The 13,930-nt window shown below is 40.0% G+C and overlaps 1 pseudogene; it reads right to left on the bottom strand.

Moving 5' to 3' along the window:
• Window positions 1-13,930, bottom strand: part of LOC115127939 (membrane-associated guanylate kinase, WW and PDZ domain-containing protein 3-like) — a 157,705-nt pseudogene that overhangs the window by 12,014 nt on the left and 131,761 nt on the right.

Here is a 13,930-nt window from a genome sequence, read left to right as displayed (position 1 = left end):
TATAACTAGATATTGGTAGGTATATAACTAGATATTGGTATGTATATAACTAGATATTGGTATGTATATAACTAGATATTGGTATGTATATAACTAGATATTGGTAGGTATATAACTAGATATTGGTATGTATATAACTAGATTTTACTAGATATTGGTATGTATATAACTAGATATTGGTATGTATATAACTAGATATTGGTAGGTATATAACTAGATATTGAGTAGGTATATAAGGCAGAGCTAGATATTGGTATGTATATAACTAGATTTTACTAGATATTGGTATGTATATAACTAGATATTGGTATGTATATAACTAGATATTGGTAGGTATATAACTAGATATTGGTATGTATATAACTAGATTTTACTAGATATTGGTATGTATATAACTAGATATTGGTAGGTATATAACTAGATATTGGTATGTATATAACTAGATATTGGTATGTATATAACTAGATATAACTAGATATTGGTAGGTATATAACTAGATATTGGTAGGTATATAACTAGATATTGGTAGGTATATAACTAGATATTGGTATGTATATAACTAGATATTGGTATGTATATAACTAGATATTGGTATGTATATAACTAGATATTGGTAGGTATATAACTAGATATTGGTAGGTATATAACTAGATATTGGTATGTATATAACTAGATATTGGTATGTATATAACTAGATATTGGTATGTATATAACTAGATATTGGTAGGTATATAACTAGATATTGGTATGTATATAACTAGATTTTACTAGATATTGGTATGTATATAACTAGATATTGGTATGTATATAACTAGATATTGGTATGTATATAACTAGATATTGTAGGTATATAACTAGATATTGGTAGGTATATAACTAGATATTGGTATGTATATAACTAGATTTTACTAGATATTGGTATGTATATAACTAGATATTGGTATGTATATAACTAGATATTGGTAGGTATATAACTAGATATTGGTATGTATATAACTAGATTTTACTAGATATTGGTATGTATATAACTAGATATTGGTAGGTATATAACTAGATATTGGTATGTATATAACTAGATATTGGTATGTATATAAGTCTAGATATAACTAGATATTGGTAGGTATATAACTAGATATTGGTAAATATATAACTAGATATTGGATAGAGGTATATAACTAGATATTGGTATGTATATAACTAGATATTGTCTATGTATATAACTAGATATTGGTATGTATATAACTAGATATTGGTAGGTATATAACTAGATATTGGTAGGTATATAACTAGATATTGGTATGTATATAACTAGATATTGGTATGTATATAACTAGATATTGGTATGTATATAACTAGATATTGTAGGTATATAACTAGATATTGGTATGATATAACTAGATTTTACTAGATATTGGTATGTATATAACTAGATATTGGTATGTATATAACTAGATATTGACTATGTATATAACTAGATATTGAGTAGGTATATAACTAGATATTGGTAGGTATATAACTAGATATTGGTATGTATATAACTAGATTTTACTAGATATTGGTATGTATATAACTAGATATTGACTATGTATATAACTAGATATTGGTAGTCTGTATATAACTAGATATTGGTATGTATATAACTAGATTTTACTAGATATTGGTATGTATATAACTAGATATTGGTAGGTATATAACTAGATATTGGTATGTATATAACTAGATATTGGTATGACTATATAACTAGATATAACTAGATATTGGTATGTATATAACTAGATATTGGTATGTATATAACTAGATATTGGTAAATGACTATAACTAGATATAACTAGATATTGGTAGGTATATAACTAGATATTGGTATGTATATAACTAGATATTGAGAGTTTATAACTAGATATAACTAGATATTGGTAGGTTTATAACTAGATATAACTAGATATTGGTATGTATATAACTAGATATAACTAGATATTGGTAGAGTATATAACTAGATATAACTAGATATTGGTAGGTTTATAAATGATATAACTAGATATTGGATAGGTATATAACTAGATATTGGTATGTATATAACTAGATATTGGTATGTATATAACTAGATATAACTAGATATTGGTATTTATATAACTAGATATTGTAGGTTTATAACTAGATATTGGTATGTATATAACTAGATATTGGTATGTATATAACTAGATATTGGTAGGTATATAACTAGATATTGGTGACTCTGGAGGTTTATAACTAGATATTGGATAAGTATGTATATAACTAGATATTGGTAGGTATATAACTAGATATTGGTATGTATATAACTAGATATTGTAGTATATAACTAGATATTGCTATGATATAACTAGATATTGGTAGGTATATAACTAGATATTGGTATGTATATAACTAGATATTGGTAGGTTTATAACTAGATATTGGTATGTATATAACTAGATATTGAGTAGGTATATAACTAGATATTGTATGTATATAACTAGATATTGGTATGTATATAACTAGATATTGGTGGTTTATAACTAGATATTGGAGTATGTATATAACTAGGTATTGGTATGTATATAACTAGATATTGGTATGTATATAACTAGATATAACTAGATATTGGTAGGTATATAACTAGATATTGGTATGTATATAACTAGATATTGGTATGTATATAACTAGATATTGGTAGGTTTATAACTAGATATAACTAGATATTGGTAGGTATATAACTAGATATTGGTATGTATATAACTAGATATTGGTATGCATATAACTAGATATTGGTAGTATATAACTAGATATTGGTATGTATATAACTAGATATTGGTATGTATATAACTAGATATAACTAGATATTGGTAGGTATATAACTAGATATTGGTATGTATATAACTAGATATTGGTATCTGCATATAACTAGATATTGGTATGTATATAACTAGATATTGTAGTATGTATATAACTAGATATTGGATAGAGAGTATATAACTAGATATTGGTATGTAGTGATAACTGGATATTGGCATGTATATAACTCACTACTTAAGTCTTGGTATGATGGTGAGTCTGCTAAATGACTCAGTATCTGTGCCAGGTCTCTGTGAGGCAGGGTGACAAATGACCGCCCCTCCACTGCCTCTGGCTGGTCACCCGGCTGGACTCTGACCTGACCGGGCCGCAGGGCTGCCCCGACTCACTACTGCAGTCACAAACCTGTGGGACAGCATGGGAGGCTGGAGAGAGGCAGACAGAGAGGGAGAGAGAGGCAGACAGAGAGGGAGACAGAGAGGCAGACAGAGAGGGAGAGACTCAGACAGAGTGGCAGACAGAGAGGCAGACAGAGAGGCAGACAGAGAGGAGAGAGAGAGGAGAGAGAGAAATGACTAGACAGAGAGTGAGAGGATCAGAGAGAGGGAGAGGCAGACAGAGTAGGAAGGATCAGAGAGAGAAATGACTCACTACTGAGTGACTAGAGAGAGTCAGACTCACTAGAGACTCTGGATCAGAGAGAGAGAGAGAGGGAGGGAGAGTGAGGGATAAGAGAGGAAGACTCACTAGAGAGAGAGAGATAAGAGGGAGAGAGAGACTCAGACAGAGAGAAGAGAGAGAGAGAGAGAGACTCACTAGAGAGGGAGAGAGAGAGAGAGGCAGACAGAGAGAGTTTAATCAGTACTGGATCAGTCGAGTCTAACCATGTTAACTACTCAGAATAGTTACTGGTATGGTACTATGGACTCTGTAGTACAGTATATCAATAACTCTGTCTCTCTAGGTATCAGGAAGGACATGTAAACATCATGAAGGAAAAAGTATGAAAACTGATGAGTCACTACTGTAGTGACTATGGATAAGAGAGTCTGTTAAATGACTCACTACTGTAAATGGCTCTGGATCAGAGAGTCTGCTAAATGACTCACTACTGTAGTGACTCTGGATCAGAGAGTCTGTTAAATGACTCACTACTGCAGTGGCTCTGGATCAGAGAGTCTGCTAAATGACTCACTACTGCAGTGGCTCTGGATCAGAGAGTCTGCTAAATGACTCACTACTGTAGTGACTCTGGATCAGAGAGTCTGCTAAATGACTCACTACTGCAGTGGCTCTGGATAAGAGAGTCTGCTAAATGACTCACTACTGTAGTGACTCTGGATAAGAGAGTCTGCTAAATGACTCACTACTGTAGTGACTCTGGATAAGAGAGTCTGTTAAATGACTCACTACTGCAGTGGCTCTGGATCAGAGAGTCTGCTAAATGACTCACTACTGTAGTGGCTCTGGATAAGAGAGTATGCTAAATGACTCACTACTGTAAATGGCTCTGGATCAGAGAGTCTGCTAAATGACTCACTACTGTAGTGACTCTGGATCAGAGAGTCTGCTAAATGACTCACTACTGCAGTGGCTCTGGATAAGAGAGTCTGCTAAATGACTCACTACTGTAGTGACTCTGGATAAGAGAGTCTGCTAAATGACTCACTACTGTAGTGACTCTGGATAAGAGAGTCTGCTAAATGACTCACTACTGTAGTGACTATGGATCAGAGAGTCTGCTAAATGACTCACTACTGTAGTGGCTCTGGATAAGAGAGTCTGCTAAATGACTCACTACTGTAGTGGCTCTGGATAAGAGAGTCTGTTAAATGACTCACTACTGTAAATGGCTCTGGATCAGAGAGTCTGCTAAATGACTCACTACTGTAGTGGCTATGGATCAGAGAGTCTGCTAAATGACTCACTACTGTAGTGACTCTGGATCAGAGAGTCTGCTAAATGACTCACTACTGTAGTGACTCTGGATAAGAGAGTCTGCTAAATGACTCACTACTGTAGTGACTATGGATCAGAGAGTCTGCTAAATGACTCACTACTGTAGTGGCTCTGGATAAGAGAGTCTGCTAAATGACTCACTACAGTAGTGGCTCTGGATAAGAGAGTCTGTTAAATGACTCACTACTGTAAATGGCTCTGGATCAGAGAGTCTGCTAAATGACTCACTACTGTAGTGACTCTGGATAAGAGAGTCTGCTAAATGACTCACTACTGTAGTGACTCTGGATCAGAGAGTCTGTTAAATGACTCACTACTGTAGTGGCTCTGGATAAGAGAGTCTGCCAACTGACTCACTACTGTAGTGACTCTGGATAAGAGAGTCTGCTAAATGACTCACTACTGTAGTGACTATGGATCAGAGAGTCTGCTAAATGACTCACTACTGTAGTGACTATGGATCAGAGAGTCTGCTAAATGACTCACTACTGTAGTGGCTCTGGATAAGAGAGTCTGCTAAATGACTCACTACTGTAGTGGCTCTGGATAAGAGAGTCTGTTAAATGACTCACAACTGTAAATGGCTCTGGATCAGAGAGTCTGCTAAATGACTCACTACTGTAGTGGCTATGGATCAGAGAGTCTGCTAAATGACTCACTACTGTAGTGACTCTGGATCAGAGAGTCTGCTAAATGACTCACTACTGTAGTGACTCTGGATAAGAGAGTCTGCTAAATGACTCACTACTGTAGTGACTATGGATCAGAGAGTCTGCTAAATGACTCACTACTGTAGTGGCTCTGGATAAGAGAGTCTGCTAAATGACTCACTACTGTAGTGGCTCTGGATAAGAGAGTCTGTTAAATGACTCACTACTGTAAATGGCTCTGGATCAGAGAGTCTGCTAAATGACTCACTACTGTAGTGACTCTGGATAAGAGAGTCTGCTAAATGACTCACTACTGTAGTGACTCTGGATCAGAGAGTCTGCTAAATGACTCACTACTGTAGTGACTCTGGATCAGAGAGTCTGTTAAATGACTCACTACTGTAGTGACTCTGGATAAGAGAGTCTGCTAAATGACTCACTACTGTAGTGGCTCTGGATAAGAGAGTCTGCTAAATGACTCACTACTGTAGTGACTCTGGATCAGAGAGTCTGTTAAATGACTCACTACTGTAGTGACTCTGGATCAGAGAGTCTGCTAAATGACTCACTACTGTAGTGACTATGGATCAGAGAGTCTGTTAAATGACTCACTACTGTAGTGGCTCTGGATAAGAGAGTCTGCCAACTGACTCACTACTGTAGTGACTCTGGATAAGAGAGTCTGCTAAATGACTCACTACTGCAGTGGTTCTGGATCAGAGAGTCTGCTAAATGACTCACTACTGTAGTGACTCTGGATAAGAGAGTCTGCTAAATGACTCACTACTGCAGTGGTTCTGGATCAGAGAGTCTGCTAAATGACTCACTACTGTAGTGGCTCTGGATCAGAGAGTCTGCTAAATGACTCACTACTGTAGTGACTCTGGATAAGAGAGTCTGCTTAATGACTCACTACTGTAGTGACTCTAGATAAGGGTTCTATCTGGGTTACACTACAGGAGCAGGGAGGTTCTAGAATAGTGACAGGGTTCTATCTGGATTACAGACTGGAGCAGGGAGGTTCTAGAATAGAGACAGGGTTCTATCTGGGTTACAGACTGGAGCAGGGGAGGTTCTAGAATAGAGACAGGGTTCTATCTGGATTACAGACTGGAGCAGGGGAGGTTCTAGAATAGAGACAGGAGACAGGATTCTATCTGGGTTACAGACTGGAGCAGGAGGTTTTAGAATAGAGACAGGAGACAGGGTTCTATCTGGGTTACAGACTGGAGCAGGGAGGTTCTAGAATAGAGACAGGGTTCTATCTGGGCTGCAGACTGGAGCAGGGGAGGTTCTAGAATAGAGACAGGGTTCTATCTGGGTTACAGACTGGAGCAGGGGAGGTTCTAGAATAGAGACAGGAGACAGGGTTCTATCTGGGTTACAGACTGGAGCAGGGGAGGTTCTAGAATAGAGACAGGAGACAGGGTTCTATCTGGGTTACAGACTGGAGCAGGGAGGTTCTAGAATAGTGACAGGGTTCTATCTGGACTCTTAAGACTGGAGCAGGGGAGGTTCTAGAATAGAGACAGGAGACAGGGTTCTATCTGGGTTACAGACTGGAGCAGGGGAGGTTCTAGAATAGTGACAGGGTTCTATCTGGGTTACAGACTGGAGCAGGGGAGGTTCTAGAATAGAGACAGGAGACAGGGTTCTATCTGGGTTACAGACTGGAGCAGGGGAGGTTCTAGAATAGAGACAGGGTTCTATCTGGGCTGCAGACTGGAGCAGGGGAGGTTCTAGAATAGAGACAGGAGACAGGGTTCTATCTGGGTTACAGACTGGAGCAGGGGAGGTTCTAGAATAGAGACAGGAGACAGGGTTCTATCTGGGTTACAGACTGGAGCAGGGGAGGTTCTAGAATAGAGACAGGAGACAGGATTCTATCTGGGTTACAGACTGGAGCAGGGGAGGTTCTAGAATATAGACAGGAGACAGGGTTCTATCTGGGTTACAGACTGGAGCATGGGACAATAGTAAATAAACCAGCTTGTATCTCTACTCCTCTAACAGTAAATAAACCAGCTTATATCTCTACTCCTCTAACAGTAAATAAACCAGCTTGTATCTCTACTCCTCTAACAGTAAATAAACCAGCTTGTATCTCTACTCTCTAACAGTAAATAACCTAGCTTGTATCTCTACTCCTCTAACAGTAAATAAACCAGCTTGTATCTCTACTCCTCTAACAGTAAATAACCTAGCTTGTATCTCTACTCTAACAGTAAATAACCTAGCTTGTATCTCTACTCCTCTAACAGTAAATAAACCAGCTTGTATCTCTACTCCTCTAACAGTAAATAACCTAGCTTGTATCTCTACTCCTCTAACAGTAAATAACCTAGCATGTATCTCTACTCCTCTAACAGTAAATAACCTAGCATGTATCTCTACTCCTCTAACAGTAAATAACCTAGCTTGTATCTCTACTCCTCTAACAGTAAATAACCTAGCTTGTATCTCTACTCCTCTAACAGTAAATAAACCAGCTTGTATCTCTACTCCTCTAACAGTAAATAACCAGCTTGTATCTCTACTCCTCTAACAGTAAATAACCAGCTTGTATCTCTACTACTCTAACAGTAAATAACCTAGCTTGTATCTCTACTCCTCTAACAGTAAATAACCTAGCTTGTATCTCTACTCCTCTAACAGTAAATAACCTAGCTTGTATCTCTACTCCTCTAACAGTAAATAAACCAGCTTGTATCTCTACTCCTCTAACAGTAAATAACCAGCTTGTATCTCTACTCCTCTAACAGTAAATAACCAGCTTGTATCTCTACTACTCTAACAGTAAATAACCTAGCTTGTATCTCTACTCCTCTAACAGTAAATAACCTGGAGCTTGTATCTCTCTAACAGTAAATAACCCAGCTTGTATCTCTACTCCTCTAACAGTAAATAACCTAGCTTGTATCTGCTCTAACAGTAAATAACCTAGCTTGTATCTCCTCTAACAGTAAATAACCTAGCTTGTATCTCTACAGACTGGAACAGTAAATAACCTAGCATGTATCTCCTCTAACAGTAAATAACCAGGGGATCTCCTCTAACAGTAAATAACCTAGCTTGTATCTCCTCTAACAGTAAATAACCTAGCTTGTATCTCCTCTAACAGTAAATAACCTAGCTTGTATCTCCTCTAACAGTAAATAACCTAGCTTGTATCTCTACTCTAACAGTAAATAACCTAGCTTGTATCTCCTCTAACAGTAAATAACCTAGCTTGTATCTCCTCTACCAGTAAATAACCTAGCTTGTATCTCCTCTAACAGTAAATAACCTAGCTTGTATCTCCTCTACAGTAAATAACCTAGCTTGTATCTCCTCTAACAGTAAATAACCTAGCTTGTATCTCTACTCCTCTAACAGTAAATAACCTAGCTTGTATCTCCTCTAACAGTAAATAACCTAGCTTGTATCTCCTCTAACAGTAAATAACCTAGCTTGTATCTCCTCTAACAGTAAATAACCTAGCTTGTATCTCCTCTAACCAGTAAATAACCTAGCTTGTATCTCCTCTACCAGTAAATAACCTAGCTTGTATCTCCTCTAACAGTAAATAACCTAGCTTGTATCTCCTCTAACAGTAAATAACCTAGCTTGTATCTCCTCTAACAGTAAATAACCTAGCTTGTATCTCCTCTAACAGTAAATAACCTAGCTTGTATCTCCTCTAACAGTAAATAACCTAGCTTGTATCTCCTCTAACAGTAAATAACCTAGCTTGTATCTCCTCTAACAGTAAATAACCTAGCTTGTATCTCCTCTATCAGTAAATAACCTAGCTTGTATCTCCTCTAACAGTAAATAACCTAGCTTGTATCTCCTCTACCAGTAAATAACCTAGCTTGTATCTCCTCTAACAGTAAATAACCTAGCTTGTATCTCCTCTAACAGTAAATAACCTAGCTTGTATCTCTACTCCTCTAACAGTAAATAACCTAGCTTGTATCTCCTCTAACAGTAAATAACCTAGCTTGTATCTCCTCTAACAGTAAATAACCTAGCTTGTATCTCCTCTAACAGTAAATAACCTAGCTTGTATCTCCTCTACCAGTAAATAACCTAGCTTGTATCTCCTCTACCAGTAAATAACCTAGCTTGTATCTCCTCTAACAGTAAATAACCTAGCTTGTATCTCTACTCCTCTAACAGTAAATAACCTAGCTTGTATCTCCTCTAACAGTAAATAACCTAGCTTGTATCTCCTCTAACAGTAAATAACCTAGCTTGTATCTCCTCCTCTAACAGTAAATAACCTAGCTTGTATCTCCTCTAACAGTAAATAACCTAGCTTGTATCTCCTCTAACAGTAAATAACCTAGCTTGTATCTCCTCTATCAGTAAATAACCTAGCTTGTATCTCCTCTAACAGTAAATAACCTAGCTTGTATCTCCTCTACCAGTAAATAACCTAGCTTGTATCTCCTCTAACAGTAAATAACCTAGCTTGTATCTCCTCTAACAGTAAATAACCTAGCTTGTATCTCCTCTAACAGTAAATAACCTAGCTTGTATCTCCTCTAACAGTAAATAACCTAGCTTGTATCTCCTCTACCAGTAAATAACCTAGCTCGTATCTCCTCTAACAGTAAATAACCTAGCTTGTATCTCCTCTAACAGTAAATAACCTAGCTTGTATCTCCTCTAACAGTAAATAACCTAGCTTGTATCTCCTCTAACAGTAAATAACCTAGCTTGTATCTCTACTCCTCTATTTGTTTAGATGTCGATGGAGTTAAGGGATCTTGTTATAGAAGAATTTACAGGATCTATTTTCCCTGCTGTTCCTATAATACCAATCACACGCTCACATTTATCCTACTTCTGGTAGTGAAGGATAGTAGAACCACACTCAGATATACACACACACACCCAGATACACACACCCAGATACACACACACACACACACACACACACACACACACACACACACACACACAGCTGGATAACAGAGCCCCAGCTGGAACTAGATCTCTGTCAGTCTGAGCACAGCTGTTCTATCTAGTGAGTGGGAGGGAGGGAGGGATGGTGAGAGGGATTTAGGGAGGGAGTGGTGGGAGGGAGTGGTGAGTGAGTGGGGAGAGAAGGGAGGGGGAGAATGAGGAGGGACAGAGGGAGTGGGGAGAGAGAGAGAGGGAAGGGGGAGAGGACAGAGGGAGTGGGGAGAGAGAGAGAGGAAGGGGAGAGGACACAGGGAGTGGGGAGAGAAAGAGAGGGAAGGGGGAGAGGACAGAGGGAGTGGGGAGAGAGAGAGAGGGAAGGGGGAGAGGACAGAGGGAGTGGGGAGAGAGAGAGAGGGAAGGGGGAGAGGACAGAGGGAGTGGGGAGAGAGAGAGAGGGAAGGGGGAGAGGACAGAGGGAGTGGGGAGAGAGAGAGAGGGAAGGGGGAGAGAGAGAGAGGGAGTGGGGAGAGAGAGAGGGGAAGGGGAGAGGACAGAGGGAGTGGGGAGAGAGGGAAGGGGGAGAGGACAGAGGGAGTGGGGAGAGAGAGAGAGGGAAGGGGGAGAGGACAGAGGGAGTGGGGAGAGAGAGAGAGGAAAGGGGAGAGGACAGAGGGAGTGGGGAGAGAGAGAGGGGAAGGGGGAGAGGACAGAGGGAGTGGGGAGAGAGAGAGAGGGAAGGGGAGAGGACAGAGGGAGTGGAGAGAGAGAGAGAGGGAAGGGGGAGAGGACAGAGGGAGTGGGGAGAGAGAGAGAGGGGAAGGGGAGAGGACAGAGGGAGTGGGGAGAGAGAGAGAGGGAAGGGGAGAGGACAGAGGGAGTGGGGAGAGAGAGAGGGGGGGGGGAGAGGACAGAGGGAGTGGGGAGAGAGAGAGAGGGGAAGGGGGAGAGGACAGAGGGAGTGGGGAGAGAGAGAGAGGGAAGGGGAGAGGACACAGGGAGTGGGGAGAGAGAGAGAGGGAAGGGGAGAGGACACAGGGAGTGGGGAGAGAGAGAGGGGAAGGAGGAGAGAGTAAGAGCAGACTGATAGAGAGAGAGAAATAGGGAGACAGACTATTAAGGATCAGCCATTTCTGTACGTTACTGGGTATTTATTTATCCAGTAAAAAGCATCACGGCTTACGTTGAATTATTACATAACTATCTAACTCCCAGTCTGTCTGTCTCTAGAAAACAACATCACTCTGTCTGTCTGTCTGTCTCTAGAAAACAACATCACTCTGACACACTCTGTCTGTCTGTCTGTCTGTCTGTCTGTCTGTCTGTCTGTCTCTAGAAAACAACATCACTCTGTCTGTCTGTCTGTCTGTCTGTCTGTCTGTCTGTCTGTCTGTCTGTCTGTCTGTCTGTCTGTCTGTCTGTCTGTCTATAGAAAACAACATCACTCTGTCTGTCTGTCTGTCTGTCTCTAGAAAACAACATCACTCTGTCTGTCTGTGTCTGTCTGTCTGTCTGTCTGTCTGTCTGTCTGTCTGTCTGTCTGTCTCTAGAAAACAACATCACTCTGTCTGTCTGTCTGTCTGTCTCTAGAAAACAACATCACTCTGTCTGTCTGTCTGTCTGTCTGTCTGTCTGTCTGTCTGTCTGTCTGTCTGTCTATAGAAAACAACACCAATCACTGAGATGTTTCAGTGTTTTCACGAGGAGATGATGAGAACTGAATAATCAATATTACTGACCTCGTTTATTTAGCAAAGGTCCCATAATAACCTGCCTCCATCTGTGTGTGTATGTGTGTGTGTGTGTGTGTATCTGTGTGTGTGTGTGTGTGTATCTGTGTGTGTATCTGTGTGTGTGTGTGTATCTGGGTGTGTGTGTGTATCTGTGTGTGTGTGTGTGTATATCTGAGTGTGGTTCTACTATCCTTCACTACCAGAAGTCCTCACAAGGAAAGTAAACCAAACCAAACTGATTCAAAATCCAATTTTCCCTAAGCCCTAACATTAAACCTTTCATGTAACTCTAACCTTAACCCCTAACCCTTCACCTAACCCTAAACTTAACCCTAACCCCTAACCCCTAACCCTTCACCTAACTCTAACCCCTAAACTTAACCCTTCACCTAGCCCTAAACTTAACTCTAAACGTAACCCTAACCACAAACCCCTAACCCTAAACTTAACTCCTAACCCTAAATTTAACCCCTAACCCTAAAGCCTAAAATAGCCTTTGACTTTCTATGGACCGGCGAAATGTTCCCACAAATGTTCCTTCTGGTCCCCACAAGGATAGTACAACCAAAAACACACACCCCTAACACACACACACACACACACACACACACCCCACAACACACACAACACACACACACACACACACGCAAGTACGCACACACAAAGGAACACACACATGCACCACAAACTCTTAAACAATACACACTCACATACCCACACAGCTAAAACTCATTGAAAATGACAATATATCATGATGAAGGAATGTGAATCATTGAACAGGTGTTAATATCCCAACAACCAACACAGTGAACGGAGTGGTAGGTGCGCGACAGGAAATAGTTACATGTTGAGTCCTTCGCCGTTTTCAGAGCAGATTGCAGACGCTCCAGCATTTTCTGACTAAATCCAAAAATAATCCCGAAATAACCTCAATCTGCGATTTACTTTGAACAAATTAAAGTAGCAAAAAACAGAGATACTAAATAAAACATTCTCTTTATGCAAACCTTATGTTGTCCAACTGTCTTGCTACTGAGTACTGACTAGCAGAGAGAGGAGAGGAGGAGAGAGGAGGAGGGAGGGGAGAGAGAGGGGGGAGGAGGAGGGAGGGAGGAGGGAGGGAGAGAGGGAGGGAGGGAGGGAGGGAGGGAGGGAGGGAGGGAGGGAGGGAGAGAGAGAGGAGAGAGAGAGAGAGAGAGAGAGAGAGAGAGAGAGAGAGGGAGAGAGAGAGAGAGAGAGAGAGAGAGAGAGAGAGAGAGAGAGAGAGAGAGAGAGAGAGAGAGAGAGAGAGAGAGAGAAAAACTCATGTAGGACACCAGAGCAGCTGAGGTTCAAACCATGACATTGTGTGTGTCATTACAACTCACTGCATTTCTGCCTACAAAATATTTATAACGTCAAAATACTTGTGTGAATTCAAGTGTGAACTCAAATGTACCACAGACAACATGGTTGACACAGACAGAGAAACATATGCTTGATCATGCACACATGAGTTGGCATGGTGACACACAAACACACCCATGTTTGTTTTACTATCCGTGTGGGGACCAAACAATTGATTACCGATTCAAAATCCTATTTTTCAGAACCACTAACCTGATCCTAACCCCAAACCCTAATCATAACCCCAAACCTAACTCCTAACCCCAAACCTAACTCCTAACCCCAAACCTAACTCCTAACCCCAAACCCTAATCATAACCCCAAACCCTAATCATAACCCCAAACCTAACTCCTAACCCCAAACCCTAATCATAACCCCAAACCCTAATCCTAACTCCTAACCCCAAACCTAACTCCTAACCCCAAACCTAACTCCTAACCCCAATCCTAACTCCTAACCCCTAATCCTAACTCCAAAACCCCTAATCCTAACTCCTAACC

Source organism: Oncorhynchus nerka, linkage group LG20 (genome assembly GCF_034236695.1).
Source record: "Oncorhynchus nerka isolate Pitt River linkage group LG20, Oner_Uvic_2.0, whole genome shotgun sequence".
In the NCBI taxonomy this organism is placed as follows: Eukaryota; Metazoa; Chordata; class Actinopteri; order Salmoniformes; family Salmonidae; genus Oncorhynchus; species Oncorhynchus nerka.
The sequence above is the reverse complement of the archived record's forward strand: the minus strand, read 5'-3'. Positions and strand labels throughout refer to the sequence as shown.